This window comes from Pinus tabuliformis, chromosome 1_2, assembly GCF_031772625.1.
Source record: "Pinus tabuliformis cultivar Carrire ecotype Pingquan chromosome 1_2, CPIR1, whole genome shotgun sequence".
NCBI classification, from domain to species: domain Eukaryota; kingdom Viridiplantae; phylum Streptophyta; class Pinopsida; order Pinales; family Pinaceae; genus Pinus; species Pinus tabuliformis.
The window spans coordinates 29,840,693-29,856,563 of record NC_142298.1 but is presented as its reverse complement, the minus strand read 5'-3'; positions in this window follow the sequence as shown (position 1 = coordinate 29,856,563).

Below are 15,871 nucleotides of genomic sequence, written 5' to 3'. Positions count from 1 at the left end.
ATCTTCTTGAGGTGATGGCTCAGAAGCTTCACACATCTATCTTCCTTCATTCCCAAGAAATGGAATCAACAAAACATGTAATAAACTGGACGAAGAGAATCTGTCATTTTTGAAGTTATTACCTCTACATTTTTCTTCTTATAGTGAGGAAAGAGGTCTCAGCATATGGAGAAGAGTGAGGAAATAAATTAATTTGATACTGCTACTACAATTGGTGATTTGTAGATATTTGGTTCATGTAACATGATGTAAAACATGTCTCTTTATTTTTTGAAAGTATGTTAGTGTCTATGTGTATTATGTGTGGCTGCTAGCATAAATGGGGCAACTATATGAGCGAATAAGAGAGAGGAAACAAAAAGGAAGACCAACCACTTATATGGGACCATAAGTTTTAAATATATGCATAAAACATGCCTAACATATTCACCTCCATTTATAATGACTTCACTGTGCTTTACTTGATGCATGTACCTTGCTCCTCTTCTTGTAGATTTTGAGGCTTAGCAGTCCCCTCTTTGTAAAACTCAGAAGACAATTCTCGTTTATTAAAGATAGATAAAATTAAGATGACAATATCCAACATTCAACGTAATGTTAAATGATACACTAATAAATAATTTCATTCATTGTTATTTTAATTAAAATGATTGAAAAAAATCATAGAAAAAGGATGCATCCAATATTATGAAACTCCAGAGATAAGGGTACTGCTTAATACAGCCAGAACTAAAACTCCAACATATTTCCACTTAGAGCCAATGCTACAAATTTTTTGTCATTTAGAGTGATGTAAAAACTCCTTTCATACTTCCAAGTAGCGGCAACAATGAAGCTCCACCAACTTCCACTTGCCCAACCTTGCACAAGCTTTCAAACTATTAAACTACACCACAAAAATCACACCCAATTTTTGTAGAAATTTTAAATAATATGACACATATTCAATGGAGATTATCCTGATCATGTACTATTGTGGAATACATACATAATACATAAACTCCTCTACGTTGATCATCAATTTACAGAAGCAGAAACATTCACAGGCGCACATAGAAGCATCAATCAAACTCATTAACACAGTATGTATCCCGGGGAAAGCATCTCGCTAAAAACCCCAACTATCTGTATATTATATTGATTGAATAATGTAACATTACAAAATACAATGCTTATCACAAGCAATCTAGTACCAGGTCCACCTGTTACACACAATACAGCTAAGATCTGATCTCCAAATCTATTCCACTACTTGCCTGCCTCTCCAGCTCAATACCTGCTCAAGAACTGATGAGAATGGTTTACCAAACTCATATTTGACCTGAAAATAATCACTCACACTATGTTGGACATGAGCAGAGGCTAAAATTCTTGGTATTGGAGAATTCATTGGCATACTCAATCCCTTTGATTGTGCAAATCATCATGCACAACTATAGTCACAAGTGATAGCAATCTGATCCTCTAACACCTGTCCCTGCTGAACTGAACATGCACTGACATGCACCTAAGTCAACTGATGTATTCTATAGTTGCATTATGAGTTAATAACTTGTGAATTAATTAATAACTAATTCACCCAACTCATCTCTAGTCTATTGATCAGTTAGACTAAATACAATTAGTTTAACAAATTTAAATTGAACACAACTCCATCAACTGCACCTCCAGTCCACTAAACTCAACTCACTTGAGTTCTAACTGAAGTCCTGCATGCAAATATTAGTCATCCCATAGGTAACCACGTATTTCCTTCTGGGATCTGCATGTACCACATTCGTAGCTCATCCTGAAGTGCTGCAAGAGAATAAGAAAAAGTTTATAGTCCAAATATTATCATGAGACAATAATATTTCACTTTTCTATTTTTGATAGCTAGTCTAAAAATAGACTCTGATCACTCATAATGTGATCACTCATACTGTGATCACCCATACTGTGATCACCCATACTGTGATCATCCACACTGTGATCATCCACACTGTGATAAAAAATAGAACTTGCGCCATAATTTGCCTGCGGGCCCACTTAGTGAAGGCGACTCTTTTCACTAAGCTCCATCATCTTGTTGCATTCTCAACAAGCATTTCTTGTTGCACACTTTTAAAAACTCCATCTCAACAAGAAAGGCTTCCTCTCAAACTTGATCCTGTAACTCTGGAATTTTCTCCATGCAACACATCTGGCCGGTCCACTTGCTTAGTCATCAAAGTCTATGACTGCTATTGCCTCTGTCGACTGAAAACTCTGCATCTCTGTGCTCTTCAGTATCTGACTGCTCTAGCCTCTGTTACTTTGATCTCTGACTGCATCTGTGCTACTGCTGGTTCTATGTCCCAGCATTGCATCTGCACTGCACCTCCCAACTGATCTCCCTGTTGAGCTAGAAACACCCTCTGATGCTGAAGCTCTACCTGCTGCTGAAAAGTGCTCCCTCTCTGACATCTGCGCTACTGCAACATCACCATTCATCTCACACCATTGCACACCTCTCTGTGCCACCTAGCACTGTGCAAAACACTTGTGCCTCTCACATTGCTGCAGCTTGCTAACTATGCGCTGTCTTGGGATTCCCTGTACTGTCGCTCTCTATGCCACTCCATCCGCATCTGTCTCTACCCAATCAGTCAGTTCCTGCTACTACACAACTGGGGCTCCCGTAGCAAGGTCTCATCCAAGAGGTTGGGTACCTCAAGGATCCTGCCCCTCCTCCTTGGGATGATCAATCCACATCACCCCACCTCCTACCTGGAGGTATGGCTGCATGCGATCCCTCAGCCCACCTAGCTCGAAGTTTCCCCCTACTGGAGGTCTCTGGATGAGTATATGTCTCTACTCGATCTCCTCTCAGATTCCCCTACTGTGGCTCCTCCACAACCTCCTGAAGCTGCTACCCCAATTGTGGCTCATCCACAATCGTTTGAGACTTCTTCTGGCTCTGCATGTTGAGAGGTAATATACGCTCCCTCTCAACCACCAAGTCTCCATCAATTGCCTCGCTGCTCAAGGCTTTGCATGCATCTTGAACCTCAAGAGCATACAGGTTCTTGACCCGTGCACCCTCCTCATGACAACAAAAGCATCTCGCCTTCGACTTGTCAACCTTCTTCCCATCACTGGAAGAATTAGATTCACAAAGAGAAACCTTCCCCTTCCCCTTCTTCGCCTTACTCGCTAAGGCACAATTTTCCTCATCATGCATAGATGAAGAACTGTCTCTGGTGCACCGTCTAATCTCCTCCTGCATCAAATCTGACCATAGTCGTTCCCAACTTGGCAGTTTCTCCCTTCCATTCACCGAGTCCTGGTAGCTCTGCCAACTCTTAGGAAGGTCAAGGAGTGCTAGACTCACCATCCTCATCCGACAGTCACCCCCACACTTCCTAGCTCATCCCGGCATTGGGTGAACTTCGTGAGATACTGGGGCATACTATCTCCATTCTCACACTAAATGTTTCTGAGTTTTATCTCTTGCTTTGGAATCAAATTCGAATTCCACCAGCTCAAAACTCAACCGCTTCCAATCTAGAATTCGTGAGAACAAAGTATTTCTTGTATAAAGATCGACTGTATGGGCATTCACCGGATATCTCACCTTCCAAAATAAGGATGAATCCAGAGGCTACCTGGCCCGATTACAGACTCTGCATGAAGAAATAAAATGTAAACACTTTCTGAATAATAGATCTGATGATCAATCCTCGCTTGATATCCTGTAAAAATCTCTTCTACAAATCAAGCAGCTCCGATACCATGTAGAAATTTTGAATAATATGACACATATTCAATGGAGATTATCCTGATCATGTACTATTGCAGAATACATACATAATACGTAAACTCCTCTACGTTGATCATCAATTTACAGAAGCAGAAACATTCACAGGCGCACATAGAAGCATCAATCAAACTCATTAACACAATATGTATCTCGGGGAAAGCATCTCGCTAAAAACCCCAACTATCAGTATATTATATTGATTGAATCATGTAACATTACAAAGTACAATGCTTATCACAAGCAATCCAGTACCAGCTCCACCTGTTACACACAATACAGCTAAGATCTGATCTCCAAATATATTCCACTGCTTGCCTGCCTCTCCAGCTCAATACCTGCTCAAGAACTGATTAGAATGGTTTACCAAACTCATATTTGACATGCAAATAATCACTCACACTGTGTTGGACGTGAGCAGAGGCTAAAATTCTTGGTATTGGCCAATTCATTGGCATACTCAATCCCTTTGATTGTGCAAATCATCATGCACAGCTATAGTCACAACTGATAGCAATCTGATCATCTAACACCTATCCCGGCTGAACTGAACATGCAATGACATGCAACTAAGTTAAGTGATGTATTCTATAGTTTCATTATGAGTTAATAACCTGTGAATTAATTAATAACTAATTCACCCAGCTCATCTCTAGTCTATTGATCAGTTAGACTAAATACAACTAGTTTAACAAAGTTAAACTGAACACAACTCCATCAACTGCACCTCCAGTCCACTAAACTCAACTCACTTGAGTTCTAACTGAAGTCCTGCATGCAAATATTAGTCATCCCATAGGTAACCACATATTTCCTTCTGGGATCTGGATGTACCACATTGGTAGCTCATCCTGAAGTGCTCCAAGCGAATAAGACAAAGTTTATAGTCCAAATATTATCATGAGACAACAATATTTGACTTTTCTTTTTTTGACAGTTAGTCTAAAAATAGACTCCGATCACTCATACTGTGATCACCCATACTGTGATCACCCATACTGTGATCATCCACAATGTGATAAAAAATAGAACTTGCGCCATAATTTGCCTGCGGGCCCACTTAGTGAAGGCAACTCTTTTCATTAAGCTCCATCATCTCGTTGCATTCTCAACAAGCATTTCTTGTTGCACACTTTTCAACAATTTTTAGAAGTCATTGCTCAATAATTTCACTGAGATCTCTAATATTAGATAATCCACTTAGGATATTACACATTTTGAAATATATATTCATTTAATTTCAACATGAAGGGCATGCTTGGTATCACCAACATGAAGAAGGTTATAACCCAAAATCAATTTATTCACACTACTCCCATCCACAATACTCAGATATTTTCACACATCAATGCTAAAATGCACACTTTTTGTGCCTCCTGCACCAACATGGACCTTTCTGAAGCTCATCATGCACTTTTATGAAGTTCCCTTAATAGAAATAGGACACGCAAATAGGAGCACAACATTATCCCCATATTTGTTGCCTATATTATGCATGTTTGCATGGAGGTCAAAGAGAAATCCTTGCCACTTGGTGTTCTCCACATTGACCAAAATGGAGGAGTTGTTCATTCCATGGCATGGCTTAAGTCGTATTTCATGAAGGGACAATGAAACCAATTTTGGTGCGTATACAAAAGAATGAGAGGATTTTGTATAACTCAATCCATAGTGAAATGGTTACACTCATTTCCCTATCTAAATATGTAAGTTTGGCATAGGTAACCAGTTGCAGGATTATGACCCATGTTCATGTTTTCCATGGATACTTTTATCGTAAATTCTTCAAGATACCATGTTACAGGAAATCTCCCACCTGTGTAAAATTCAAGAAAGAATTTGACCTTTTCATCATGCTAAAATTTATGACATTGATTATAACTTTTTCATAGAATTCATTGTAAGAAAATTGAAATTGAAATATCTTGGAATTTGATAGTTCTAGGGAAAAAATATATTTGAGGTTAAGATGAATATATGGATTTGATGTTAAGATGAATCTGTTCTAGTATATAAACATGAATATAGACATGTCAATATTCCTGGATTGTGCTGACCAAAAATTATGTCAGCCGATTCATCCTTGGGATTGGCCCAAATATCCCACCCAGAAAATGTTGCATATATTCAGATTATCTCTGGAAAATGAAATCTCCATTGGTCTCCCTGAAATTACTACTAATATCATTGTTCCTCTTGCTACATCTGATTTTTCTAATACTAATTGTTATTTTTGTCCAGGAAATAATAAACTCACATTAGTAAGCCCCTCTTCTTCTACTGTTTTGTCTTATCCAATGATAAAACCTAGATAAGTAAATGGATAATATTTCCTAAAATACCATCCGTATCCTATAAATTTTTAGCCATGTAAAACATAATGGTGGTCTTTTGGAGACTAATCATCCCCTCGTGTTGTTACTTTGAATCTAAGAGATTCATCCTCTTCATGCATTAGGGTTACTTTGAGGTTTGCTTTGCGACAAGGAATGACAAGTCAACTTGGGGAGATCTCTACAAGATCATCTAGTATTCTTGGTTGAAAACTCTCATATTCACATTAATAGAATAATATACTATTTTCCTATATGTGTTATGTTACTTTTACATTCATGTACTTCAAAGCCTTGTTGATCCATTGAATAGAGTAATTGAATAATGCTACATAGATGTTGTAGATCTTTGGCTTGTGTTGATTTTATGTGTAGGTTCTAATTATAGCAATCAGAGCTACAATTGGAACTTACAACCCGAGAGGAAAATAAAACGTGTGATAGATTCCAAGTAAGCCTCTTTCCATTCTTCAATTTCTCTAAGAGAAACTTTATATTATTTGATTTTTGTTGTTTTAGACCATTCCACTAGGTCTAGGGAAGATACTTCTGTTTGTAGTCATAAATTCTACATAACACATGGTAATGGCCAAAATTCTCCTAATTGTCTCAATTATTGTTGTAGCACCCCTATGAATCTACTTTTTAAGCACTTACTATTTTTATACATTGAACTATTATTATATTTAATGGCAAGGGAAGCCATGATGACACTTATGTGATTATGTAATTATTTTATTTGTGTTAATAAATAAATTGCTTGGAAATATTCAGGAAAGACAACTACAATTTAGAAGACTTATTTTCGACTTAGAAAAAGTGGTTAGTGGTCAAGTCCACATGATGGACATTCACTAAAGGTCTCCTAAAAATCCCTAGGAGAAAATATTGAAATGAAATAAAATTAACATAATGGGAGAAATATTATGTTAATCATTTATTTGGAGATAAATACTAAGTGGGGTGGAATAAAAAATAGCGGGAGAGAAAGACGTGCTTTAAAGAAAAAGAAAATAATATTTTTCAAAAAATCTAAAATAATAAGGCCCAATCTTTATTCAATTTAATTTTCTTAAATTGTAAGCATAAATTGTTGACTAGGGCAGGAAAACCGATGAAGTGCAAGTGCATTGTATGTGCTAGAAGTCTTTTATGTTGTTAAGATGATTATGTTATCGTTATCTAAGTTAATGTCAGCTCTAGAATTAGTGTTGAAATGATGTTATTATCTATACTAGGATGTTATTTCTAATATTTTATTGTTAAGTGATTATCCGAAATTTTATCTCTAGAATTAGTTCTTATTGAATTGAGTTTTTAGAATGATTGGATAATGATTTTAACTCTTTTCAATGAATATGTTCTTGATCTTATTTTAAACTTATCAATTGTTTTTGGAATTTTATGTTGCAACTAAACAAATCTAATTATGAAAGCATGAAATGACATAAAGAAAATCCTAATTTATCAACTTGAAAATGAAATGTGCTTGAATTCAGAAGCTGAGAAAGATTGCCACTCTTATCTACTACACCTTTATTTCAATGAAAAAATAAAAAAAGAAATGTAATTACTGAGTTTTTGCTAGGTATTAAGCAAATGAGATTACTGAGTTTATGCTAGATATTAAACAAATGAAATGAATGATACATAAATCAATCAAGTGAACCTAGTCGTGAACCTCATTGAATTGCATCTTAAAACCAAGAAAATAGGGCATCCATGAATTAAATCTATGAAAAAAATAAAATCTAATTACTATGAATCAATGACCTGATCTGCATGCAGGGGCCCTCCATGAGGCATTCAGTCACCTTAAATCAACAACACATCAAATGTATGAAACAACAGCTTTTCATTAAGCAAAAAAGAGTTCTACAGGATGCTCAAATTACATATGGTGGCGCACATGTTACACAAAGATGCCAATGTTTTTATAGAGTTATTTGTTAACAATACGCAAAATTAAAACCCATAGGACTTCACTATAGTCCTTATCAAAACTAAATCATATCACTTATTTGTTGATTTTCTATTGAAAAATAAAATTGATGAAATCTCTTAAGATTCAGACTTTGTTTCAACGTGGTGTCTTTTTGTTGACTATCATGGTTGACCTTGTTGTAATGAGGATCTTCTAATGAATTAGATCAAGTAAATAGGAAGAAAACCATGAGAGGGTCATGCCCTATCTACCCATATACTCTTTTGCTGATCATAGATTTCTTGTTATAGAGGATCAATACTTGGGCTTTGTACTGGACTCTTTGGAGGTGAAATAAAGGGAGGTGGTGATACCCTTTGTGATAGTCTCAGTGATTCTCTTGGAGAGTCCTCGAGATATTTGGATTTCTCTTTTGACTCAAGATCGATATGTTCTACAACTTCCGAGGTTGCTTCTTTCACTATGTTTAATCTGGTGCTTCTTCTCAAACATGCAGTCGATATTCTTTTCCTTAGTTTTTGAAATTTGTTTCTGAGGCAGGGCTTTTACTTTTGATAAAACCTATGTTTTCTTGCAGGATTTGTTTCTTCTAAGACTTTCTATATTCACTTTCTACAAAATTTCTACAATTGGTAGATCATCCTCTGACAAATCTTGTTGATGTTGTGGTTCATATTCTATTGTTGTCTAATTTTTTCTCTTTCTTCCCTTTAGGGTTCTACTACCACTTGGTTGTTCAGGGGTTTTCTCTTCAAAGTGATTTCTTACTAGAAAATCTTCCCAATTCTCACCTATCCTTTGAAGAGGAAACTCAATCAAAAGTTTTACTAACCCATGATGGTACATTGTGTTGTCTATAAGATGGATTTTCTTCTGAACATTTACTGACATTTTCTTAAGGCTATGCAACAAAAAGTATTGAAGATTCATTTGATGTTCTTCAAGGAAATTCAGCAATAGCCTAATGTGATAGAAAAACATACACCAAAATCAGTCTTCACAAGTAACAAATTTCTGAAGTATAATGCACAAATTTCTCCACTTACTTTTGAGGGCAGAGCTAGGAATTCCTTTTCTGAAGGTAGTAGTATCCATGCTTGGGTTTTTTAAGAATATTTTCTAGTCTTCCCCTTCGACTTCTCTGTTCTTGAACAACTTTTCTCCATCTCTAGGCAGTCTGGTAGCTTTTGCAATCAGGGACTCTGTCACTGTGAACTTGACATCGCCTATTTCAACTTTTGTTCCATCAAAATATCGTGCAAAGTTTTTTGTCACCTCCCTGTGGAAACCATCAAACTTTTCTATGAAATCTAACCATTAAGCTTTCTATAAAACTTCTTTGCTCAGGGGGTATCCTTAAAAAAAAATTATCCCTGTTGGTTTTGTTCCAACAATAACACCCATGGTGAGAGACATTTTGTGTCAATAACTTTTTTACTTTATAGGGAAAATAGTCTTAGTAGGGATTCACTTTAGGATACATAGATTGTATGAATTGAAATATTGAGAGAATGGGTAAATATAATGAAGGTTCGCGGGAATGAGTTAGCCATTTGAGTGCATTTAATTCAATGATTCGGCAATCAAATCAATGGATCCGAAATGAGTCCGGGATAGGAGTTAAAATGGTGATGAATTATAATGGATTGGACAAGAGAATATCATCCATGAACTACAATGATTTAGATTTTTTTATAATGTTATGTCCCCGTAATTCATATATGCAATATGTTAACCCCTATTGTAAAATTAAAGTGTTACATACCTTAGATTTATTTTTTAACCATTATTTGTCCTTTGATGTCATTTTCAGATACTTTTCACTTTGAAAGGAGTCAATCATTTCCTCAATTTGAGCCACCAAGTGTCCCTGTTAGATTGGTTGCAGAAACCTTATCAGAGTTGCAGAAACTTGCCAGAGCTGCAAAAAGTCACTAATTTTGTAGTTAATTATTTTTCAAGAAAGGGATGTTTAGAAAAAGGGATTTTTAGAAAAATGATTAAGAGAAAATTTAAGGTGCCAACAAGAGTTTGTTTTCACTTTAAATTTTTTGTATAAGCATGCGAGAAACTTGTTGGTTTTCATGTTCATGCATTATTATTATTTTTTTTGTCTTTTAATTTTTTTTATGAAAAAAGAAAAATAAAATTTCTAAGGTGGAAAAGAAGAAGAATTCCTCTCAACCATTTTCAATTCTGAGTTATCTTGGAAAATTTTCACAAATTCTTCTTTTGTCAATGGCTTTTGATAAATTCTAAGTCGATGTCCATTCACTAAAAGAGGAATTTTCTCTTCATCAATAGTCCTGATTCTTACTTCACCATTGACAAAGACATGTTCAACTTCATAAGGTCCAAGCGAGTGAGTTTGGAATTTTCCTTGGAAGTTCTTGAACTTTGAATCAGAAAGTAATTCCCAATCTCCTGGATGAAATTTTTTTTCTTTAATGTATTTTTCATGCCATCTAGATCACTGTTGTTGAACTAGGCTAGTCTTCTGAAAGGAATTTTGTCGTATTTCATCAAGCTTGTTGAGATGTCCCATCCTTTGCTTTTGTGCTTCTGATAAGTCGAGATCCAACTGGGCTTCTCTTTTATAGGTCTGGATCTAGAACTCTATTAGAAGTAAGACTTGCTTCCCATAAACAAGTTCATATAGAGCATGTCCTGTAGTGCTTCTCCATGTAGTTCTATAAGCCCACAAAGCTTTTAGAAGTTTTTCTTCCTAGTCCTTCCTATTTAAGTGTACAGTATTGGCGAGAATTGCTTCAATCACATTGTTTGTAGTCTCAACTTGTCCATTGGCTTGTGGATGGTATGGAGTAGATTTTCGAAGCTTGATTTTGTATTGTTCAATGACCTTTCGCACTAATCTAGATGTAAACTATGTTCCTTGATATGTTATAATTTATCTTGGAACACCAAAACGAGTGAAAATATCCTCAAAAATAAATGAAACTACAACATTTTCAGTAGCAAAAAGAAGTGCTTTATCTTCTACCAAATTAGTGACATAATCAGTACATACCAGAATATAGCTTTTTCATTTTGAAGGTGGATTGGTTGGACCAACAAAATCCAGCACCCATTTCTCAAAAGGTTCAATGAGTACCTGAGGTTGTAATGGAATTTCATTTGAAAGAGTGGGTTTCCCCATCCTTTGACAACTGTCACATCTCTTAACATATTCCTTGGTATCCTTGAAAATGGAACACCAATAATATCCTAAGAGAAGGATCTTATAAGCAGTTTTTCTATTAGAGAAATTTCCTCGACATGGTTCACCATGGCATGCTTTAAGTATTTCCGATATCTCATCTTCTCGAACACGTCCTTTGATGATGAGATCTGGTCTTGTTTTGTACAATTCTTCATTTATCGATGGTGATTTAGTAGATCCTGCAAAAAGATATTCATTACAAATTTATCCTCTATACGTTTATCATTGTTATCATTTTGAATTCTAGATAAAAAGTCAGCAATTTTATTATGTTTTCTCGATCAATATAGAATGGGGATGTTGAGTTCTTGCAATAGTAAGAGCCATCTAGTTATTTTGCCATTAGTGATTGGTTTATTCATTAGATATCAAATTGCAGAATGGTCTGTATGAATGAAATTTTCATAACCAGTTATATAATATCTCAATTTATTAATGGCATGAACTACAACTAAAAACTCCTTCTCAGTTACAATATAATTTAGCTCTATTGGAGTTAAAGTTTTACTTCTATAATAGATTTCATTAGGAGTATGGTATTTTTGCCCTAACACAGCTCCTAAGGTTGTGTTTGAAGCATCGGTTGATATATGCAAAGGAAATTTCCAATTAGGTCCTTTTAAAATAGGTTCTTCAGATATTTTCTTTTTTCAAAGTTCCAAAGGCACTTTGACAATCATAATACCAATTGAATTCATAGTCTTTGGTAAGTAGTTTAAAGAGTGGAGATGCAATTTTTTTGAATTTTCTATGAACCTTCTATAGTATCCACTAAAACAAATAAAACACCTAACATCTCATTGAAAATTTGGCACTAATAATTTAGAAATGACCTCTACTTTAGATGAGTCTACCTTAATTACGTCTCCTAAAATATGGTGGCCTAAAATAATTCCTTCATTAAACATCATAAAACATTTCTCATGAATTAATGAAAGATTTGTTTCTTTACATATTATAGAATTTTTTCTAAATTTTCAAGTGCTTCTTCAAAAGAATATCCATAAACTATGAAATCATCCATATATACTTGCACACAATCATGAATAAGATCAAAGAAAATTTTGAGGACTACTCTTTGGAATGTTGCCAGAGCATTGCATAATCCAAAAGGAAGTACACGGTAAGCATAATTTCCCAAAGGACAGGTAAATGTGGTTTTATCTTGATCCTAAGGTGCTACCTGAATCTTCTGTATCCACTAAAACCGTCCAAAAATGAAAAATACTTTTTCCCTGCTAATGTGTCTAACACTTGATCTATGAAAGGAAGTGGAAAGTGGTCTTTTAATGTTTCTTTATTGAATTCCCTGTAATCGATACATACTCTCCATTTCCCATTTTTATTAGGAGTGATTAATAGGGGTGAAACCTAAAGACTGTATGATATTGGATAGATGAAGTTTACATTTTGCAGTTTTTGTAATTCTTACTTAACAATTTTTTTCAGAATTGGATTCATTCTTCTTTGTGGATGTCTAAATGGTCTTGCACTCTGTTCAATGTAGATATTATGAATGCAAGTTTTAGGATTAAGTCCTCTCATATTAGTGTATTCCCATGCATAAGAAGAAGAGTGTTTTTTGTAAAATTTCTACCAGTTGGTTTTTCTATAATTCTCCCAGGTTTTCATTAATGTTCAAAGTTTGGCATAGAAAGATTTCTATTGAATAATTTCCAAATTTTTCCATAGAGTGTAAAGACACTTGCCTAGATGATATATATTCGATTTGACTATGGTCATAATGTGAGGAGGGTTCATTATTTTCCATTAGATTTAAAATTTGGTCCTCCTCACTTACTTGTTTAGTAGTGAAAATAGGTTTTATATCAACTTCATCATCTATCCATTGCTCACTTCTATTTTTATTGTTGTTTTTGCAGGTGGATACAATGTAAATTTCTTTGTATAACTTCCATTTGGGATAAACATGTCATCTAATCTACAACAGATGAAAGCATCATTCGTAGCTAACCAAGGTCTTCCTAAGATTAATGGATGTCCTCCTAAATTATTCTTGGGTGTTAAAACAATGAAGGCAATAGGATATTCCCAAGAATCCAAGGATATGAAAACATCTTCTAACACACCATCAGGTTTAATTACAGAGGTATCTGCTAATTGCGACAATTTTGGTGGGTATTGAAGGTTATGAAGCCTTAGAGAATCCATGATTTGTTTACTCATTATTTTTTTGGTTGTTCCTAGATCAATTAGTGTGTTTGGTATTTCAATTCCATTGATGTGAATTTTCACAATGGGGCTCCCTAGATCTAGATATTATTGTATTGTTTCTTTCCCCATCATGATATCTACAATTTTCCCAACTAATTGAATTATTTTTATGTCTTTTCTTTTTCCTCTTGATATTTGAGTACTCAATTCCTTGATTGTTTTTGCAAAAATTAGTATTTATTTTATAGATTGCAATAAAGGAATTTTTATACAAACATTTCTTAATTCATCGAGCATATTATAATCAAGCAATGTGATTTGTTTTTCTACTCCTCCATCAATTTTCAACCATTCAGGAAAAGGTGGTTTAATGGATACTGAGGGTTGTTATATAATAGGAGTATCATCTTAATTTATAGGAACATTCTCTGTTTGGTTATTTTCTTTCTCAGGAAGAGAGATTTCTCCTTCTTCATATTGATTTTTATCTTTTTGAAGATTTGTCCTTGCTTCTTGAATAACAATAGGGGCTTTTCTTTTTAATACTCTAACAGATCTTAATTGAACATTATTTAGATCTATTGGAGTTATTACATAGGTTTGAGGATTTTTCCCTTCCATATTGTAAACAGGTTGTGACATTTTATTATTTGGACTCGGAAGTGTTTGACCAGGTAATTGATTTGGTTTTTATGTAAATGGTAGGGACAGTTGTGGATTTTGATTTTGGATTTGAACTTGAGGTAATTTATTACCATGAGGAATTTGATTAGACTGAGGAATTTGATTAGTTTGAGGTAAGAATTATGATGGGAAATTAGGATACTATGGTGAATATTTTTTATATTGAGCATAAGCCCCTTAAGGATTTTTCCATCCCCGATTCCAAGATTCTGATTGTGGCTCAGCCTAAGGTTACCAAAATGGATTCCAATTATTTTGTGAAGACTGATCAAATTGTTGTGATTTAAAGCCTTGTGGTTGATTTTCTTGAGAGTTTTTCCATGGTATTTTGGCAATAAAATAAAGGCAGTCTACTTTTTCTGGTATTCCTTCATCATTAAATACAACCTTAAGATTTGGTAGAGAAGGAAATTATTTAGTATCATGGTTATATGGACATATGCCACAATTTTCTACGGTTTTTAAGTCTAAAGGACATTCTCTTAGAGCATGCTCCTTTCTACACCTGGGACAAAATATATATAATGCAACATTTTCGGACTTTTGCTTGTTTTTTATTTTAAGGATGTCTATTTCTTCACTCAGACTCCCTAAAATATGTCTTAAAACTATAAAGAAAACTTCCTAATTTTTCCCTACTGACTGTCCCCGCTGTAGATTTATTGATTCTTGATAAGAGAGAATCCCTAGGAATTTTTCCAACTCGTGCTTTACCCCTTGAGATATGTACACATAGATCACAAATATCTGCAAATGGTAATTTAGAAATATCTCATTTTCCTGTCAAGTTAAATACATCAATCCACTCATTTATGATAGATTTGAGTAGGAGGGCTTTCAAAGTTTCCTCATCTATACTATCCATTTTTTCCCTTTTAATATTATAAACAAATCTCTCGACTAAGTCTTCAAAATTCCCATCTTCTTTCTGTGTCATTTTGAAGACTTCATCCCATATTTTGTGAGGCATACAATAGTCCCTATATTTCTTTAAGAATTCTTATCTCATTTGTGCCCATGTCTTTATAGAATTCGTTCCTAGACTCATCAACCATTTAAATGCCGAATACTTTAAGGCAGCAGGGAACAATTTTAATTTTTTACCATCATGTAGGTAATCATATGATCTGCATAATACTTCAAATTCAAAGAGAAATGTCTTTGGTTCTTCACTTCTTTTTCCATGGAAATTAGGAAGAATAGAAGGTGAAATATTCTTCATTGTGAGGGTTGTATCTTTGTCAAATATAGGAAATCCAAAAAGGTCTTGATCTCCTCTACCTGTACCTCCTCCTCTGCCTCTATCTCCACCCCCTCCCCTACCTATACCTCTTCCTCCAATCCTGTGTTGTTCACCATTGACATTGTGTACCTTTCCTTTTCCTTCTTCAACCATGATAAATTCTTCAAAACTGATGTAAGGATATTCTAATTCTTCTAGTTCCTCTATCAATGGATAATCAAGATGAGTTTCATGTTCCTCTCCTTCACTAGGAATTTCTAATTATTCTCCAAGAATTTGTTTACCAATGGAAGATAGAAAAATTGCTTTTGTAGTTGGGTATGTAGGATCTTCTTCGATTATAGCCTCATTAGATGAAGTAGGTGAAGTTCTGGATTGGATTTCGGATCTTAAGACTTCAGGAAGTCTTTGTTAGCCTACGAATAGAATTTGAGTTTGAGTGGGTGGTGTGAAAATTCGAAGTCGTGGTGGAGTGAGAGGATTTGTGGGAATT